General features: G+C 39.3%; 1 protein-coding gene across 2 annotated transcripts in view; it reads right to left on the minus strand.

The window, feature by feature from the left end:
- The window catches only part of LUZP2 (leucine zipper protein 2), a 332,664-nt gene that overhangs the window by 92,512 nt on the left and 219,327 nt on the right, over positions 1-20,825 (minus strand). The gene's annotated exons all lie outside the window — the stretch shown is intronic.

Consider the following 20,825-nt stretch of genomic DNA (forward strand, 5'->3'; position numbering starts at 1 on the left):
GAAATGAAATGAAATAATAGCATTGAATGCTCTGAGAGAGCATTTTGAACACTTACTCTAAGTGCAGGAACTTAAAGCCACTTAGGAGTCCTGCATTCCCTTCCCACTCCCAAACTCCCACTGAACTCAATGTACTCATCCTATTTATTGCAAATTACCTTAGAGAAAATGCCAGCATTTAAATAAATATCTACAGATATGGGGTGAGGGGGGAAGAGACAGATGGCTATTGGGCTAGAGTCTGATCTATGTTGCATAGATAAAACTCCAGACTGGCTCTGGATCAGAAACAGGATTTTTGTGTCTATTTGAATCTATGATCTGTCAAACGGTATGCAAACAACGTCTTCTCTTCCTTGCACTATGCCTTTGATTGTTTAACACGTATCTATAATTATTGCATGCTGTATATTATATTGAAGTTCTAAAGCATGGCGCTCTCTCTCTCTCTGAAAGCCATACAGCAAGTAATAAAAGTGATACACTCTATGATCCTCAGAAGCAAGATATTTTATGCTTTTGGAGACCAGGCAAAATGTCCTCAGATGTGTTAATGTTGTTCCCTAAAATCTAATTTTTTCACAGGGGAGGCATGGAACAAAGGGCATATATACATCACCTTCTGGAGTACGGAACACTGCATATCACTATAAAGCAGCTCACCCAGCTTCTAACAAGCAATCTACATTCAAGCCACATTCCAAATATAGCCCCTTCACTTTCCTCCTCATGGAAGGCTAGACCAGTGGTTTCTCCTGCAGGATCTCCTCATCCTAACCCCTAGCTCTCTCTGCTTCAGAAAGATAACTAAATCCTCATGTCTGCGTTAATAAAATCCTTTTGCTAGTATGACGCGGCAAAAAACCCAAATCTATCTCTATGCATGCACCAATTCTATATTTCATGCACCTGACATCAAAATGACTCATCAAAAGCATGCTGTATCCCTTTGCGGAGCCCTCGAATCTACCATCCTGTTACGGTGGCACACAAATTATGCCTGACTTCTGCATAGGACACACAGGCAGTCCATGAAGTGGCTCCTTTATGATCTCTTCCCCTCCTGCCCCTAATCCCTGTGCAGCTATAATTTGACCACAGATGTCTTAATGGTTGGACATGAATGCTTCCGGGATGATTAAGAATTGAAAGTCATGCCAAGTTGTCAATTATAAGGGTTCAGAGAAGAGCCAGAAGAATGATTAAAGGATTGAGTTATAGACTCAAGGAACTCAGTCTGTTTACCTTAACAAAGAGAAAAGGGGTCTCTTGATTACAGTTTATAAAAGTACCTACCTGGGGAACAAATATTTGATAATGAACTCTTCAACCTAGCAGGAAAGGGTATAACATGATCCAATGCCTGTAAGTTGAAGCTAGACAAATTCAGAATGGATATAAGGTGTAAGTTTTTAACAGTGCGGGTATTTAACCACTGGGACAGTTTACCAGGGGTCATGGTGAATTCTCCATCACTGGCCATTTTAAAATCAAGATTGAATGTTTTTCTAAAAGATCTGCTCCATGAATGATTTGAGGGAAGTTTTCCAACCTTTGTTATACAAGTCAGACAGACCTTGGATTGCATGTACTGCCTGGATATTACGAAATATGCATGACTGTAATTCAAGTAATATGCAGGAAAATTCTATTATATAAATATTATTTGGGATTGACTGTTTATGGTGTCTGTCACTCAATAAGTAATTTCCCATAAATTTGGAATGAGGTCTCAGATGTAACTGAAAACCTTGTGTCACAAATAGGAACAGATTGAAACATGGCAAATTGCGCTGAATTGGGGTATTTTGGGGGGGTGGGGGCAAAGGGTGTCAAAATTTCAAAACATTTCCGCCATGTGTAGCTAGAAATGGCTAGATTGTCCCTCCTCTTAAAGGGACTACTCCCATGTGCAAACACAAATACATGTATAAGTGTTGGTAGGATCAGGGCCTTATTCAAGACATGCTAAAGTGGGATTTTATTGGGATCTCTCTCAAGGAATTTTTTTGAGCCTAATTATATTGAATGACAAGGACTGCTCCTTATTGATGATTATCACAAATTCTACTTAATTGGGAAACATTCAGTCAGTATCTAGTAGTTAAATGGTGTTTAACCACATGTTAAGTAGGTGTGACATTTTGAGCTCTAATTTTATTGTACTTAAATAAATATTTAAGTTTAAAAAAGGTGAGCATCATTTTCTTTTCTTTATTTTTGGTGGATTATTTATTTTAAAATTTTATCTTCTATTTGGCACAACTATTGAACTGGTAAGAGAGACAAACATTGAATGAGCTGTCCTGTGAAGAGGAATCTACTACATTTACTCTCTGGACATTATTTGCCTCTTAGAAAAAACAAATACTTGGTGCCACTGGACAAGACTATGTACTATAAAACAGCATTTTAAATATAGTAGAAACTTGCACTTCGCTGACTGCTATCTGTTCATTCAGATGTGCAGCTAAAAAACTACAGCCATTCCACAATATCTGAATTATATTTCAAGAATGTATAACAAAAGAAAAAAAGCCAACTTAAAATATGATTCCACTCAAAATCCTTGCAGTTTGTCTATTTTCCTGATGCTCAATGCTGTTATCCTCATTAGTGACTCTTCTGGCTGTTCAATCTAAGCAAAGAATCTTGACCTACATGGTTTTTAGTAGTGGAAGCTTCACTTCCCCCTTCTTATTAACATTTTTCCACTCCATGTTTCTTCCTGCACATAAAATATCACCCTGTGACTCAAAAGTGACAGATCGTTCAGATTTTAGTTAGAGTAAGTGACAGGAGGCTCCCATCTCTCTAGAAGTGACTCCGTATACTAGGATCTAAGACAGAAAGCAGACTGTACAATATTACTGAATGATTTATATTCAGTACTTACAAACAGGGGTGCCACAGTTGCAACTGTCCCTCTGTCCCTTTTCTGGTTTCTCTGAGTGCACCCTCTCAGGGGTGGAGCCTCTTTTGCCTTTACCTATTGTCAGGTGGAATTTTGTATTCTCCCACACTAAGGCCTTGTCTACACTGCCACTTTACAGTGCTGAAACTTTCTCACTAAGGAGGGTGAAAAAACACCCCCCTGAGCAATGCAAGTTTCAGCACTGTAAAGTGGCAGTGTAGAAAGTGCACCAGAGTTGAGAGCTACTCCACTCGTGGGGGTGGGTTTTTTACAGCGCTGGGAGAGCTCTCCCCCAGCGCTGGTGCCGCGACTACATGTTGGTAGTGAAGACATACCCTAAGACGAGGGTCTGAGCTACAAGCACCCTATTTAGCAATTATTACCCTGTAGGTTCAAATAAATTCAATCACCTGCACTTCTTACTTTCAGGAATCTGTGACCTGTGGGGTAGTGACAAAACAGCCTCCTTAACACAAAGATATTGTTCATTTTAGCACTAGAAACAAAGCTTTTAGAGACAAATAATTTAAAAGAACAAACATTCCACCTGTATGTCTGTCTTTCCTGAAGTCATACCATCCCTAAGGGCAACTTAGGCAGGTCTAACTTCTTTAGAAACCTCCAAAAGGTGTTATGTGATTCGGTACCCCTGAACTACTGCCTCTCTCGAGAAAGGGTCCTGTTAAATCCTTCCAGAATTTTTTTTGTTCTCTTGTGTCCCTACATTTTGACCCTTTCGGTCAAAACCAGTCCTGTAATTTGGGTGGAGCTGGAAGCAAAATCATCAATGCTAATAGTTCTGGCATTGTCCCTGAAGAACTCTTAAGTGTTTGCTGAGGGAAGCTATTTTCTTCCTTCCTGCCCATTTTTTCAGACAGACTTCCATTAAGTTAAACTAGTACAGTCATACAGAAAACACCCCCATAACCAATCCAACATATAATATTCATAGGTTTCAAAACCTGCCTGGTTTCGACTGGAATTTTGTCAGAATTGGACCATTCCTGTAAGAACACTGCAATTTTGAAGAAACAACATTTTCTAACAGCGAAGTGTACTGTTGGAAAATTTCCGACCACCTCTACTTTCCTGATTTCATGGAATTGGTGCTAGATTTTGATTTTAGGCACAGACCTGAGCAACGATTATGTGTAAGATACATCATCTCCATGTGGCAGTGTCCTGAGTAATAGTCACCTTCCTGCTGCCTCCTATCACAATCACACTCCTGTTCAATTTGGTAATAATAGCCTGCTGGCCTTAGCCCAACTCTCCAGGCAACTTCAGCTGTTCTGGAGAATAAATACAGAGGTAGAGCCAAGATTTGATCCATTCCCCTACCCTCCCTGTCCAGGATTTAAGTCTTGCTTACTCTTACATATCCATGGGGACAGAGAGACAGAATCTTGCTCTTTGAGATTTTTGCAGTGTGTGTGCTTGCATTTCACCACGTTGGTCTCACTGACATCCATGTTAGCCCAATGAAGTCACTGGAGCAGCACGGTTGTAACTAAGAGGAAAGCTTGCCCCAATAGCCTTATTATACAAAATTTTGAGTCCCAGAAATCTCAGAGAAAACACACTATCTATCTCAGGCATTTCTACAGTGACTATCACTGTGGTACTTAAACACCAAAGAGAAATGACTGTGCCAATACGGATTACTTACAAAGTGTATGGCCGATACTGGCCTCATTCATTGAGAATTCTTGCACTACTTTGTTATATAGGCCATATGGAAACAAATTAAGAAGTTTCATTAGAGACTTTCAAACTCCCTCTCCTTCTTTTCTTTATTTTGCTGTCTGTTACACAAAGAACCTGTCTTGGGCTAGACTTATATCTTCTCAAAGCTCTGAATTCCCCTTTGTCTCATAAGCTTTGGGCCTGAGCTTGGGGGCAGTTCGGGTTCACAGCGGCAGTGTTTTCAGTGTCTTCATTAACTTCTAATCCTTCTCCACATGATACATTTCGGATCTCGATAAAAGCAAGTTTACTGAGTAGGTGGCAATCATTTGGGGCCAGATCCATTTCCCTTTGAAGCCAGTGGCAAACTCTTCCTGACTTTGGTGGCAGTTGGTTCAGATATCTAGTGAGGTTTGAGAAATTTGTGAGCTTGTTTAGCATTAAAACTGTTGCTGCGGCTTCCAGACTTATCTAAGTAACCTTGTCACACACACTAACTCAGACTGACTATTAAGGATAGCATTGACTTGAAATGTAAGTCTAGAACCTTAAGGCCACCTCAAGGGTATGTAAGAAACGTTTTAAATTGGATTTTTCAGTTCATTAAAGATGTAATAACATTTTAATACTCAAGGCTACATTTTGAGAAGCTCTGTAACAATATGCTAATATATAAATTACTAAGAACTGAAATTCTACCCAAATGTTGAAAACTTGTTTTTCCCACCAGTTTATAAAACTATTAAAGCAATACAGTAGGAAATGGTACATTCTCTAGTTCAATTAAAATATCCATCTTTATTGGTGTAGATTAATGATGCTTTGAGAGGTATATGAGGTTAGTCGTGACTGATGATCTATTATAGAAAAATTACAAATGTGTTTAATGATGTGGATATAAGTGGATATATCGTATTACATCCCTGCATACTTTGTCACCTCTCTCCTCAGATTTTAAGCTCTAAAAAGCACCCCATTGTATGTGTTTATTACAGCGGGTTAACATAATTGGGCACAATTCTGTTTAGGTTCTCAATGTACAACTGTAGTACTACTAAGAGTTAATGAAAAAAAATTGCATAAAGGAGGCACTGAAGAATGTTAGTCTGTAAAACTGCATCACAAACTTCTTGCCTTGAAATTGAGAGAACCCCAACATGCTGTATTCTTGACTTCTAGGGAATCTGAGATGCAGTAATAGAATGGAGCAACGATGGAAAATTCCAGTATTTTCACATTTGTTTTCATCCCAAATTGGGATAAAAATCAAAGTATCAACATTTTCTCATGGAATGAAAAATTCTGATTTTTTTTATTCAAAATGTCAAAATATTTTATTCTGGGGTGTTGAACCAAATTGAAATATTTTGTTTCACTAAACTGTCTGTGCCTGTGGTACCAAAGTGCCTCCTGGGAGTTGAAGTTCAGATGGCTCGTGCTCTAATTTCCCCCATGGACTGGGCTCCTTGGCTGGAGTACATCTCCATAATATACCACAGTCACGTAACTCCCATGATACACCATGCTGCTTAGCTAGAGGGGTCATTGTAGAACATCATGAGACATGTATTCCAGCCAACGAACCTGGCCCATAGGAAATACTGGAAGCATGAACTGACATAAAACTCCAGTGAGGAACTGTGGCACTAAAAGGAGATGCAATTTAATGTCAAATTGACTTGAAACAACATGTTTCAGTTAGGTTCAAGACACCTAAAATTTTGACTTGGGTTGAACTGACCGGAAGCAAAATGTTTCATTTTAATTAGTTAGACAGATTTTATTTGAAATTTCATATGTGGAGGAACTGCATTTTCATGACTGATATAGACAGTGTTTCACTCAGGGAAGGAATCTTTCCTTCCTCTTTCAAACACCCAACAGTCCAAATAACAGGGAATCCCTGATACATCAATTCTAGTTACCTACTTTCCAGCATCAAGCCTCCTGTTGCTGAACTAACTCATAGAGAGGCTAGTCAAAGGCTAAATTCAAACTCATCACTTTGAAGCTAATCTCCTAGGTCTGGCACAATCGGGGTTTAGGCAAGGACATGGAACGGATACTGCTTTAGTGGCACTGATGTGTGATCTCCTGCTGTCAAAGGGCAGACATCCATTCTCATCCTCTTGGACCTCTCTGCAATAACTGACACAGATGACCATAAGCCACTGCTCTCTCTCTAAAGAGAGGTCACAAGAGTCCAGGGAAATGTGGTAAAATGGTTTGAGTCCTTCCAGGAGGGATGCACCCAATGAGTAGTGATGGGAAACTGATTTTCAATAAGCCTTGGAGGACTGGGGAAGTTCCAGAAGAGTGGAAGAAAGATAATGTTGTACCAATTTTTAAAAAGGATAAAGAGGATAACATGGGTAATTATAGGCCCATCAGTCTGACATTGATCCTGGGCAAGATAATGGAGAGGCTTGATTAATAATGAACTAAAGGAGGGTAATGTAATTAATGCAAATCAACATGGGATCATGGAAAATAGATCCCGCCAAACTAACTAACTATCATTTTTTAAAAATTTAGATTACAAGTTTGGTTGACAAAGCTAACAGTGTTGATGTAATATACTTGGACTTCTGTAAGGTGCTTGACTTGGTATCACACAACATTCTGATTAAAAAGCTAGAATGGAGCTAAAATTAATATGGCACATATTAAATGGAACAACAAGTGGCTAATGGATAGGTTTCAAATCGTAATTGTGAATGGGGAATCATCACTGAGTGGGTTTGTTTCCAGTGGAGTCCTGTGCGGATCTGGACTTGACCCTACCCTATTTAACATCTTTATCAAAAACCTAGAAGAAAACAAAGTCATCACTGATAACTTTCAGAGTAGCAGCCGTGTTAGTCTCTATTCGCAAAAAGAAAAGGAATACTAGTGGCACCTTAGAGACTAACCAATTTATTTGAGCATAAGCTTTCGTGAGCTACAGCTCTCTTCATCGGATGCATTCAGTGGAAAATACAGTGAGGAGATTTATATACACACAGAACATGAAAAAATGGGTGTTATCATACACACTGTAAGGAGAGTGATCACTTAAGATGAGCTATTACCAGCATGGGGGAGAAAACCTTTTAAGGTTTTCTTCCCCCCCCCCACTCTCCTGCTGGTAATAGCTCATCTTAAGTGATCACTCTCCTTACAATGTGTATGATAACACCCATTTTTTCATGTTCTGTGTGTATATAAATCTCCTCACTGTATTTTCCACTGAATGCATCCGATGAAGTGAGATGTAGCTCACGAAAGCTTATGCTCAAATAAATTGGTTAGTCTCTAAGGTGCCACTAGTACTCCTTTTCTTTTCACTGATAACTTTGTAGATGACACAAAAATTGGGGGAGTTAAAGATAAAGAGGACAGTGATCTAGATCTAGATTACTTGGTAAATTGCCTGCAAGCAAAAAATATATGTTTTAATATAGCTAAATGTAGATGTATATATCTAGGAACAAAGAATGTAGGCCATACTTACAGGATGGGGGACTCTATCCTAGGGGCTGTGGGGGATAATCAGCTGAACACGAGCTCTCAGTGCAACACTGTGGCCAAAAGAGTTAATACAATCCTGGATGCATGAACAGGGGGATCTTGAATAGAAGTAGAAAGGTTATTTTACTCTCTTTTTGGCATTGGTGAGATTGCTGCTGGAATATTGTGCCTTGTTCTGATGCCAACAATACAAGGATGTTGGTAAATTGGAAACAGTTCAGAGAAGAGCCACAGGAATGGTTAAAGGATTAGAAAACATGCCTTAGAGTGATAGACTCAAAGAGCTTAAACTATTTAGACTGACAAAGAGAAGAGTAAGTAGTGACTTGATTCCAGTTTATAAGTACTTAATGGGGAACACGTATTTAACAATGGGCTCTTCAATCTAGCAGAGAAAGGTATAACATGATCCAATGTCTGGGAGCTGAAGGTAGACAAATTCAGAATGGAAATAATGCATACATTTTTACCTGTCTGAGTAGTTAATCGCTGGAACAATTTACAAGGGGTCATGGTGGATTCTCAACACGGGCAATTTTTAAATCAAGGATTGGATGTTCTTCTAAAAGATATGCTCTAGGAATGATTTTTGGGAAGTTCTATGGCCTGTGTTATACAGCAAGTCAGACTAGACAATCACAATGGTCCTTTCAGGCTTTAGAACCTATGAAAATTTCCATCACCAGACCTCCCACTTGTGGAGTCCCACAAGGATCAGTTCTCTCTCTGGTCCTATTCAGTATCTACATACAGCTAGTAGGTGAGTTGGAGAACAAAGACTCAAGAGTCAGCAACATGCAGATGACACAAGCTCTACCTATCGTTCACTGCGTACAACCGCACCACTACTATCAAGATGGCCCAGTCTTGGATGAGATGAGCTCATGAATGAAGAACAGCTGGCTGAAGCTGAACCAGAGCAAGACAGAGGTTATGCCGGTGGGCAGAGCAAAGCATATTGAAGAGTTTGCCGCCATGAAATTATCTCCTTTGGTTGATAGCACATTTCCACAATTTTCTGTTCAGGAGCGTTCCTTGATTCCTTGCTGATGCTAACACATAAAAGCATCTGTGAATAATGCTATCTACCTTCTTTGGTTGCAGTCCTGGTGGGGCATAGCAGAGTCCTGTCCAAGGGGTCTCTACTGAGCACCAACAGGATTTCAGCCCCCTTCTCAGCCCCTGTCCCCCACCCCCATCCTGGGCACACATTGTGCCTGCAGAGATTAGGTGTCACTGGCTCTGCAGTAACACAGGGAAACCTCTGCAGTCTGGCTGTCATGGGATTGAGTGATCACAGAGCAGAGCCTGCTGATTAAGACAGCAAGGAGAAGGAGGATCCTCCAGATGCTGCTGAATGGTTGAATGGCTTCTGCCCTCTCCATTATCCGAACAACATCCATGTCCCATATGCTATTTGCATAATCAGGAGTATACTCTACATGCCTTTGGCATCTATTGGCTGGTCTACAGTGATGTAATATATCTGGGCATGAAGCCTTTGCCACTTAGGAAACTCTAATTAGTACAGAACACTGCAGCATGTCTCCTCAGCAACACAGACTATGGCTTCCCATAGAATAATGAGTAAAGTTCAAAGTCTCAGTTCTCATTTTCAAAGCACTCCCTTACCTGGGCCTAGGATTTCTAAAAGATTGACTAACACTCTAGGAAGAAGACAATGGTTGACAACTATGCTTCTCTGGGACAATGAAAGTTTCTACAAGAAGAGTAAAGCTCATATACGCGAGAGACAGATTTCTGGAGAGCCAATCTGGGATTGTTGAATGAACTCCCCTCCCCCAGGAGTAAGGACTATTATCTCCTTCTATTCCTAGTGCAAGGTTCAATTCTTTGACCTTGCCTTCTCTATCATAATCATATAGCAATCTCTCTCTTTCTGTGTATATCGATACGAATAAATAAAACAGTCCACTGCATGCACTTCTCCCCCTAGTGCTAAGAGACAACAATTGAGCTCAGTGCCCACTATGCTAGGCACTGTGCATATGCACACTGTGAGAGACAGCCCATGCCCTCAGAGATTACAATCTCAATATGCCAGGCAGATAAGGGATGGTAAAATACACAGCGAGGTGAAGTGGCTTGCCCAAGGTCAAACAGCAGGTAAAGGGAAGGTTGCCTGACCCACCAGTCTAGTGCCTTTTCCACTAGACCACGATGCCTGAAATATGAATGAGTAATTATGGGAAACTTTTTTCCTTAATCAATCAGCTCTACAAATTGCTAAACAAAAGGAACAATATGTTTGTCACTTCTTTGTGTAATTCTGAAATGACTGAACTTTGCTATAAGTGATGAGCACAGTGAAAACTCCGAAATTCCAAGTATTCTAACCCGTCTTTTATCCCAAGGATACACAAATGCCTGCAGAGATTTTTCTGTAGCTCATTAACCATGCAACAGTACTCCTGTCCTCATTAATTTATTTATCAAGATACAATCTGAATCAATATTTGAACACCTTCAGTTTAAGTATATCTTCACACTATAATAGATTATGCATGTATTGCAAATGTTTTGTTCTTTACCTCATCTTTTAGCCAACAATTTTCTTTCTATGAATAAAAAAATAATCAAGCCTCTCTTAAGAAAAACAACCAACCCCCCTGCTCCCACCACAGCATTTTATGCTATTAAATCAAACAGTGTAGTAGTAGGAATACCATACAAACTAGAATAGATGGGTGTGATTCAAGTGCATCAGAAGGAAAACAATATGAAATACAGTAGATGAACACAGAGATAAAGAATCCGGATACTTTCAGAACTTAAGAAGATACAAGAATTAAACTGTAAATAAAATTTCAGGTATTTTGCATACTTTTTAAACACCATTCACCTTTAGAAAAATTAACACTGTTTCTAGACAACCTCCAAAAAAGAAAAAAATGCTTCCCATTTTTCATGACTGATTTTCTCTTTTTTAGAAGGCTCTAAATGTAGTGTAGCAATAGGTTATTTTCACCCAGGCACATCATTCTTGCTAAAGACAACATGGGCAATTTGTAAAAAGAGCTTGCCATCTCTAAAGTTCTTTGCTCACGTGAATAGAATTACATGCAATCTTCAACACTTATTTTCACAAACCATAGGTTAATGGAACTATACTATTAAATTGCAATATCTTTTGGATCCCTGCCTCAAGACACTAGTCAGTTGTCGTTAAGTTAATACACTGCATGTAGTCTTTAGCTTACATCTCTATTTCTCATCTTTAGTAAAGTCATTGGTGTGAAATCTGTACCAAGAGGGAAAAAATCCAGTATCTACTTTTTTATACCAAAAAATTCTTGTGTCTTCTGCTATTGTTAAAGAAGCAGATGGTGAGCTGTTCCTCCCCAAGTTTTAATTCAAACTTTCAAGTTTTGTCATTGGCTTTAACCCTTTGTATCCCTGATTCCCCATATAGTTCATCTCACTAGGCTGGGTTGTGACCTTAGACATAGTCCTGAGTGAGGGGTGGTGGATAAGAAACACAACCTCAGGAGTAGCTCTGGAAGACATTATCATTCAGACACACCTTGAATCACAAATACCCCTTTGCTTCTTTATTGCTTTGCTGTTATGGTAATTGCCTGCTGCCTATGCCAGCAACAAGGTATGCCACTTCAGCTGAACTGGCCAATGAGTATACGCAGTGGAGCCAAGACTTCACCCATGCTCCACCTATCAGCAACCACCTGCTCCAGGAAGGGATAAGTAGGTGCACTCTTGCTTACCCCTGCACACAAGGTCCAAGCAGCCTGTGAGCTAGGGCATATGAGAGAGAAGTCCTTACCTCCTCTAACTCCCCAGCACTGCTGTGTAACTCAAATCATAATGAAAGGTGAAAAAAAGTTATAGTTCCCTGTTTTTGCTTTTGAAAGAGAGTATTGCTAAGTATAGACCAATGGAACCGCAATGCTACTTCTCAGAGAACAGGTCAGAATGTGGAAGATATGTGAACATAATAAAGGCCACTGGATCAGACCAATCGTCCATTTAGCTCAGTATCCTGTCTTCCAGCAGTGGCCAATGCCAGGTACTTCAGAGGGAATGATCAGAACAGATAATCATCAAGTGATCCATCCCCATTACTCATTCCCAGATTCTGGCATCCAGAGGCTAGGGATGCTTTAGCCCATGGTTTTGCATCCCTGCCCATCCTGGCTAATAGCTATTGATGACCCTATCCTCCATGAATATTTGTATTACTGTATTACTTTCTGTACTACTTTTTAATGATTATTTTGTATACCTGATTAAGATCATGTTGTTTGCTACATAGTTGCAAAGAATTAACTTAGTCCTAAGCGGTTTTTGCACCTCTTCAGGAACTGAAAGTTAGCTCCAGATCACCCAGTAACTGGTCCTAATAAACAATACAGGTGTCAATTCCTTTGAAGTTTTATCCCTGCTGTGCTTTGATCAACAGGGTAGCTGGTGCTCTGGGGAGGGGAACTTCAGTTGGGCAAAATGAAATAAAGAGCCTGGGAAGGTTTAAAAGCCTCATCCTAGAAGCTGAAAAGGGGAGGCAGGATCTATAGAGACATAATGTAACCTGGTCCCCAGAAGGGAAGGGGTGCCAGGGCTAATTACGGCCCAGCTAAGTCTTGAGGAAAATGCTAAGCTCATATAATACATCCATAGACCTTTTGATGTTTGAACCTTTTTCTATCTGATTGCTATGCTCTTATGGATAAACGAATAATACTTTATTTGTAGAAGCTATTCGGTGTCATTCTCTTTTCACACTGTTCACAGCTTCTGAAGGGAAGTCTATAGCAGGGGCTAAACGGAGCTAAGGAAACACTGTTGATAAGCAGGGTGCTATATCTTGGTGACCCAGTCTAAAAGTGGGGGTGAACAGAAGATTGACCATACTTGATCAGAACAATGGCTCATCTAGCCCGTCTTCTGAGAGTGGTCAATTCCAGGCGCTCCAGAGGGAATGAACAGAACAGGACAATTTATCAAGCAATCCATCCACTGTCTTCTAGCATTCTCAGAGCATGGGGTTGAATCCCTGATCATTTTGGCTAATAGACACTGATGGACCTATCCTCCATTAATTTAGTCTAATTCCTTTTTTAAGCCAGTTATACTTTTGGCCCTCACAACATCCCCTAGAAATGATTTCAATAGGTTGACTGTGTGACTAAGTACCTCCTTACATTTGTTTTAAACACGCTGACTGTTAATTTCATTGGGTGACCCCCTGGTTCTTATGTTATGTGAAGGGATAACTAACACTTCCTCACTCACTTTGTCCATAGCAGTCACAATTTTATGGATCTCTATCAGATCCCATTTTAGTCATCTCCTTTTGAAGCTGAACAGTCCCAGCCTTTTTAATCACTCCTCATATGGAAGCTGTTCCACGTTAGTCTCTAAGGTGCCACAAGTACTCCTTTTCTTTTTGCGAATACAGACTAACACGGCTGTTCCTCTGAAACCTGTCATTACTCTTTTTTGTTGCCCTTCTCTGTACCTTTTTCAATTCTAACGTATCTATTTTGAGATAGGGCAATGAGAACTGCATGCAGTATTCCAGGTGTGGACATATCATGGGTTTACATACTGGCATTGTAACATATTCTGTCTCATTATCTATCCCTTTCCTGATGGTTTCTAATATTGTTACTTTTTTTGACCGCCATGGCACATTGAGCAGATGTTTTCAAAGAATTGTTAGCTTTTTTTGACTGCCACGGCACATTGAACAGATGTTTTCAGAGAACTCTGCACAATGACTCCAAGATCTCTTGCTTGAGTAGTAACAGATAATTTAAACCCTATCATTTTGTATGTATGGTTGGGGTTATGTTTTCCAATTTGCATTGTTTGCACTTGTCAACTTGGAATTTCATCTGCCATTTTCTTGCCCAGTCACCCAGTTGTGTGAGATCCCTTTGCAACTCTTCACAGAGAGTTTCTGAATTAACAATCTTGAATAATTCCATACCATCTGCAAACTCTGCCACTTAACTGTTTATCCTTCTCTCTCCCCTCCAGCCCCCTGATCATTTATGATTATGTTGAACAGCACTGATCCCAACACACATCCTTGGGGGACCCTGCTATTTACCTCTCTCCATTGTGTAAACTGGCTATTTATTCCTACCCTCTGTTTCCTATCTTTTAACTAGTTGCTGATCCATGAGGGGACCTTCCCTCCTATCCCATCACTGCTTACTTTGTGAGCCTTTTGTGAGGCTTTATCAGGCTTTATCAAGTCAAAGGCTTTATCAAAGTCCAAATACACTCCATCAACTGGATCACCCTTGTACACATGCTTGTTGAACCCGTCAAGGAATTCTAATGGATTGATAAGCCACAATTTCCCTGTACAGAAGCTGTGTTGACTCTTCTACAACATATCATGTTCATCTATGTATCTGAAAATTCTGTTCTTTACTATAGTTTCAACCCATTTGCCTGGTATTGAAATTAGGCTTACCAGCCTGTAATTGCCAGGATCGTCTCTGGAGCTTTTGTTAAAAATCAGTGTTACCTTAGCTATTGTCCAGTTATCTGGTACGGAGGCTGACTTAAGTGATAGGTTATATAACATAGTTAGAAGTACTGCAATTTCTTATTTGAGTTCCTCCAGAACTCGTGTGAATAATATCTGGTCCTGGTGACTTATTACTGTTTAATTTATCAATTTCTTCTAAAATCTCCTTTATTGACACCTCAATCTGGGACAGTTCCTCAGATTTATCACCTAAAAATAATGGCTCAGGTATGGGAATCTCCCTCACATCCTCTGCAGTGAAGACAGATGTAAAGAATTTATTTAGCTTCTCTGAAATTGTCTTGTCTTTCTTAAGTGTTCTCTTAGAACCTGATTGCCCAGTGCCCCCACTGATTGTTTGGCAGGCTTCCTGCTTCTGATGTACTTAGGGCACTTATGTCCACAAAACTTATATTACTGAGGGATGTGGGAAAAAACACCCCCCCACCCCCCGAACGCTGGCATAAGTGGTAGTGTGCACAGTGCTATGTCAGTGGTACATAACTGCCACCGCTCGTTAAGATGGTTTTATCATATGGATGGGAAAACTCTCTCCCACTGGTATAGAGTGGCTACGCAAGTGATCTTACAGCAGCGCAGCTGCATTGGTACAGCTCTGCCTCTGTAAACTCTCTAGTGTAGACATGGCCTTGGGGGGGGGGGGGTTAGGCTTTGTGTCTTTTGCTAGTTGTTCTTCAAATTCTTTTTTGGCCTGCCTAATTATAATTTTATGCTTGACTTGCAGAATTATGCTCTTTTCTGTTTTCCTTAGTAGGATCTGACTGCCAATTTTTAAAAGATGTATTTTTATCTCTAACTACCTCTTTAAATCTGTTTAGCCATAGTGGATTTTTTTGTTGTTGTTTCTCTTACTTTTCTTTTTTTATTTGAGGTATACATATAGGGATGAATTGTGAGATTCTATTATGAAAGAAGTACAGGGGTAGGTCTCTCACTGTATGAGGTGCTCATAGAGAGACTGTGGGGTCAAAGGTACGGATAACCCTGAACCATAACAGAGGCATTTAAAATTTTAATGATGAAGACATGACTTCTGTTGAGTTGGCTTTTATCACTTCTGATCTTTGTCTCTAGGGAGTACAGAATTATGTCCTTTGTGCCACTGAAAAATTTTGCAACTCCAGGAAATAGGTTTACTGTGGATGTAATTATTTTTAATAGGCACTGAAACACAAGCCTATATATGGTAGCATCAATTTTAAGTTAGGAAGAGGCATAGTACACATTACTGCTACATCCAGATAATAATGCTCTGAAACTAATCTTACAGAACTCTGCATCTCATACAATATTTTTTTTATAAGAAGAGTAGTATGTAAAAAGAAAACCACACCACGCATCAGTGAGTTTCCTGGAAGACTACCATTTTGTATTGCAAAGACAGTTTGAAAGTAAAATTTAATATATAGTGCATTTTATATCAGTACTGATCTTAAGACCTGGTTTAGGAAAGTACTGAAACAGTTGCTTAAGACCTGTTGTGACTACTGGGCCTACAAATTTACCCCAATTGTGAGCTCATCTGTAAAAAGTATGTAAAAGTTCATAAAAGGATACAACAACATTAATACCAAATGTTGATGGGAAAAAGTAAAAAAGGAAGATAGAATAACTGAATTAGTCTAAACAAACAGGCCAGGTTGATGCGATTCAGCGACCATGTTCAAATTAAGCTGGTCAGAAGCCAGAAGATGCGGAGCCAGAGGATAATGAGCCAAAATTGTTATGCCAGACACTAAGCCTAATTGGTAGACAAAATAATGAGGGGGTGGGCCATGCCACCTACACTCCCTTTTTGAGTTCTTAAAAGAAATATTTTGTGGGGAAAGTTCAAAAGAACAAAAAGAACAGGCAAGAGAAACATACTTAGGCTTCTGAAGCTAGTTTCTAATCATAGCTGCCACCTGCACTGTTTTCCTGGGACCCTGTGCCTTCATCATCCTGAGACAGAGAGAGAGGGACCCAGACGACATCGTCACCCCCTACTGGCACCAGCTGAATCCCAACCACCACCTAGAATTCCAGTTATTACCACCTTTAATACCATCTAAGAAACCGCAAAATAAAGGAGAGAGGGTCCCTTCTAAAATTGGACTTTAACAATAGCAACAATGACATTTACAGCCTTTCTCAATGAACCTATTCGCTTTTCCCCCAAAAGGAAGGTTATTACTGCCATTGATACCATCAGACAAAGAGGCTTTTTTTCTTTTAAAACTTTCTCCAGATTAAGGAAAAGGGAACAAAACCAAGTAGTTAAAATGAAAGCCTGATTTAATACTTTACATTTCAAATGTTTTAACTATTTTCCCTTCTTTTCTCTATCTTTAATAAAAGGTTAAAAGACTTTTTAATGAGACATGTGCCATGGTACTAAGCAAGCTGAGGTCTCTATATACCAATCCTCAAACCTTGTTTAACATTGATGAACAGTGACTAGGTTATGCCAACACTTTTATTCCATATATTCCATCCAAACTAATACAATGGGCCATCCCTATTCAGGGCAGCACTTCACCACATGCTTAATTTATTCATATGCGCTGATTTAACAAAACATTGCTTCCTTCAATCCTGTCATGTCTTTCTAGTCTCTACAAATTGACAAATTAATCCCACTTTCAAGAAAATAATATGAAGGGACTCAATCCTGAGGAGTATTGAGGGCCTCCTTTGAGGTGCTCAGCATCCTCAATATTCACCAATATTTATGGGAATTGAGGGTGCTTGGTATAAATGGCAGTCCATTTTTAAGTGAGCAATCCTCCAATCACAGAAACTTTGTCACAAACTGAACTTTTCAGTGGTCTCAGCAGATAAATCAGGGACTACATAGTTATGGAAATGGGGCTCCCCACCTTGTACTATAGAAGTTTGAATTATGCTGGCAAACAAAGCTTATGCCGCTATTGCACAGGATATAGCAACTGCATATGTAGAAAACCTCTATTTTCAGGACTTTATACCTAGAACTCTTCCTAATCACAGAAGCCACTTAAAAGAATTAAAATGCACCAATAGAGATTATCAAGGCAGTCTAGGGGATTTAATTACATGTATTCCAGTGGATGTGTCATGTAATTCTATAAACCTCTTTCATTATCTCAGCCAATAACATTTTAAAATTCCCTTTCTCCTCGTTATTTTATCTTTACTTTCCAAAGCTTTTGACACATAATTAGCTTGTCAGATCACTAGCTTTACTTTCCTATTATATGGAGAAACAATTGTTATTTTACCTTGGAATCTTAAATGAAAAGTACTACAATGGATAGACAATACATGAAATATGCACTTCTGAAACTATAATGCAGAACCATTTAAACACATCACAAAAACAAACTGAAAACACACTCAAATAAGTATTCATATTTTGTACAAATTACAGTTGAAATCACTGATAAAGAAAAAGATTGAGAAATAATAAAGGATCTGTATAAAACCGCGTAATGAGTTGTCAGGGTTCCTTCCCCACTCTGAACTCTAGGGTACAGATCTGGGGACCTGCATGAAAGACCCCCTAAGCTTATTCTTACCAGCTTAGGTTAAAAACTTCTCCAAGGTACAAACTTTGCCTTGTTCTTGAACAGTATGCTGCCACCACCAAGTGTTTTAAACAAAGAACAGGGAAAGAGACCACTTGGAGATGTCTTCCCCAAAAATATCCCCACAACCCCTACATATCCCCTTTCCTGGGGAGGCTTGAGAATAATATCCTAATCAATTTGTTACAAAATCATCAAAGACCCAAACCCCTGGATCTTGGAACAATGGAAAAATCAGTCAGGTTCTTAAAAGAAGGGTTTTATTTAAAAAAAAAAAAAAGAAAGGTAAAAATCATCTCTGTAAAATCAGGATGGAAAATACTTTACAGGGTATTCAGATTCAAAACACAGAGGATCCCCCTCTGGGCAAAACCTTAAAGTTACAGAAAACAGAAATAAACCTCCCTCTTAACACAGGGAAAATTCACACAAAACAAAAGATAAACTAATCCTCCTTGCCTATACTGGTTGCAATATTGGAGACTTGGATTAGGATGGGTTGGAGAAGATTGATTTCTGTCTGGCCTCTCTCCGTCCCAAGAGAGAACAACCACATAAACAAAGAGCACAAAACAAAAGCCTTCCCCCTACAAGATTTGAAAGTATCTTGTCCCCTTATTGGTCCTTTGGGTCACGTGCCAGCCAGGTTAGCTGAGCTTCTTAACCCTTTACAGGTAACAGGATGTTGCCTCTGGCCTGGAGGGATTTTATAGCATTGTATACAGAAAGGTGGTTACCCTTCCTTCCCTTTATATTTCTGACATGAGTGCAATTACTGAATGATCTTTTTCACTATCCTGAATTTATATCAGGCCTACATTTACATTTTGTATTTTTCCCACACACACAATCAATTATTTTTTTCTTTATTTTAATTAATTAAAATATCTGATTTTTTCTCATCAATATATCAAGAAGCAGCCTGAAAAAAAAAAGTTAGAAATGCCTGAAACAAACATAGACCTTGATTCAGCAAAGTACTTAAACTTCAGTCCCTTAACCACATGCTTACAGTGCTTTGCTGAGTCAGGGTTTTAGGGCTACTAGTATAATTAAAATGGACTCAGAGAAACTGTAGCTGTCTTTGTGAGGTAATTTGCTGTACAAGTGGGGCTATAAAATAAGAGGCCTCTGCTGAAATTTGTCACTAAATGCTCTTAGTTTTTCTTGTTTCAACACATGGAAAATTACAGTTTGCTTCTTTTAAAAATAATAGTCTCAATACTCTCCATGCAGCATGCTCTAGTGGATTGAACACTGGGCTGAGAGCCAGGAACTGGAATTCAAATCCCAACTGACACACTGACTGCCTCTATAGCCTTGAGCAAGTCATTTAACCTTTGTCTCACTTTGCCCACCTGTCAAATGGTGATAATTAATTGTACTTTTGTGCCTTTAAAGGAGGCTATGAAGATTGATTTGTGCATATTTGTCAAGTGGTTTGAAAATATAAAGTGGATTGTAAGTGCGAGTATTATTATTACTTTAGATTTTATTTACTGCAACTGATAAGATGCTGTTGCAGAGTCAGGTTATATTAAACATTATGAGCTGATTCACTGGAGAATTAGAGGAGACATAGCTGCCATATTTATTTTTTACAGCTGCAAGCAGAACAGAAATTCAGTGATGATAATGGTTACTGTTTATCCTGTGGCCTTTTGAAATAAATGGGAGAACAAGTTTCTGGTGGCCAATGGAGTGTTGGCCATGCAAAAAACCAAACCAGACCAACCAACCAACCACCACAACTGGCACCCTTCTTGGCGATTTGAATGAGTATAGACTGAAGTGTTCTCTCTCCCCTAGCGTCATCATGGTCACCCCCTAGAAGTCAGAGTTGAGCCTTCCTGCTGCAGGCAAATAAAATAAGCCTTTCCCCCTAACCAGTTTTCGATAATATCTTCCTTTCCCATCTTAAATTTTTCACCTAAAATCAAAACTGAACCTGAACTGACGTGGAGTTGATTTTACCTCATTAGCTATCATCTTTCTAGCTCCAAACTAAAACCCTGGAGCTAGCTTAGAGAAAATTCCTCAAATTTCTTGTGAAACTGCCTAAAGTTAGTGAAAATTCAGATAAGGCTTTTCATGCCTAGGGCCTACCACTAATTCTGCTCCCTCATCTTCTAGGTTCCAGCAAAGACCAGAAGTAGGAAGTATGCAAAATTCCATGAGACATCCTGTTCTCATAATATTATCTGCCTGATTTTACAAAGAGGAATTTGGATATGTTTCAGCTGTGTATCAAAACTTTGGGGTATTTATGTGAATTAGACTGAACCTAAATTTGGTTTGCACATCCCTAATAGATACTTCATTTTGTTTTCAGGAAGTTGCAGAAAAGAAATTTCAGCAGAGGGGTATGTAGATGGATAAAAGCCAGATGCCTACAGGATAACATTTTATTTTCCATGTTTGTTACAAATTATTCAGTCTACTTGTCACAAATATTAGAATGCTTTTCTTTAAATGTTACCCTACACAGCTTTAGCATGGAGGACTGCTAATCAAACAGAAACCACCAGGCAGCCGTAAAATGCTCTATTGCTCAATTAGAAAGATAAAAAAGCCCTTCACAGGAATCTGTGGAACAATGGGAGAGATTTGGGTCACTGGCAAACTACTG

This window comes from Lepidochelys kempii, chromosome 6 (genome assembly GCF_965140285.1).
Source record: "Lepidochelys kempii isolate rLepKem1 chromosome 6, rLepKem1.hap1, whole genome shotgun sequence".
NCBI lineage: Eukaryota > Metazoa > Chordata > Testudines > Cheloniidae > Lepidochelys > Lepidochelys kempii.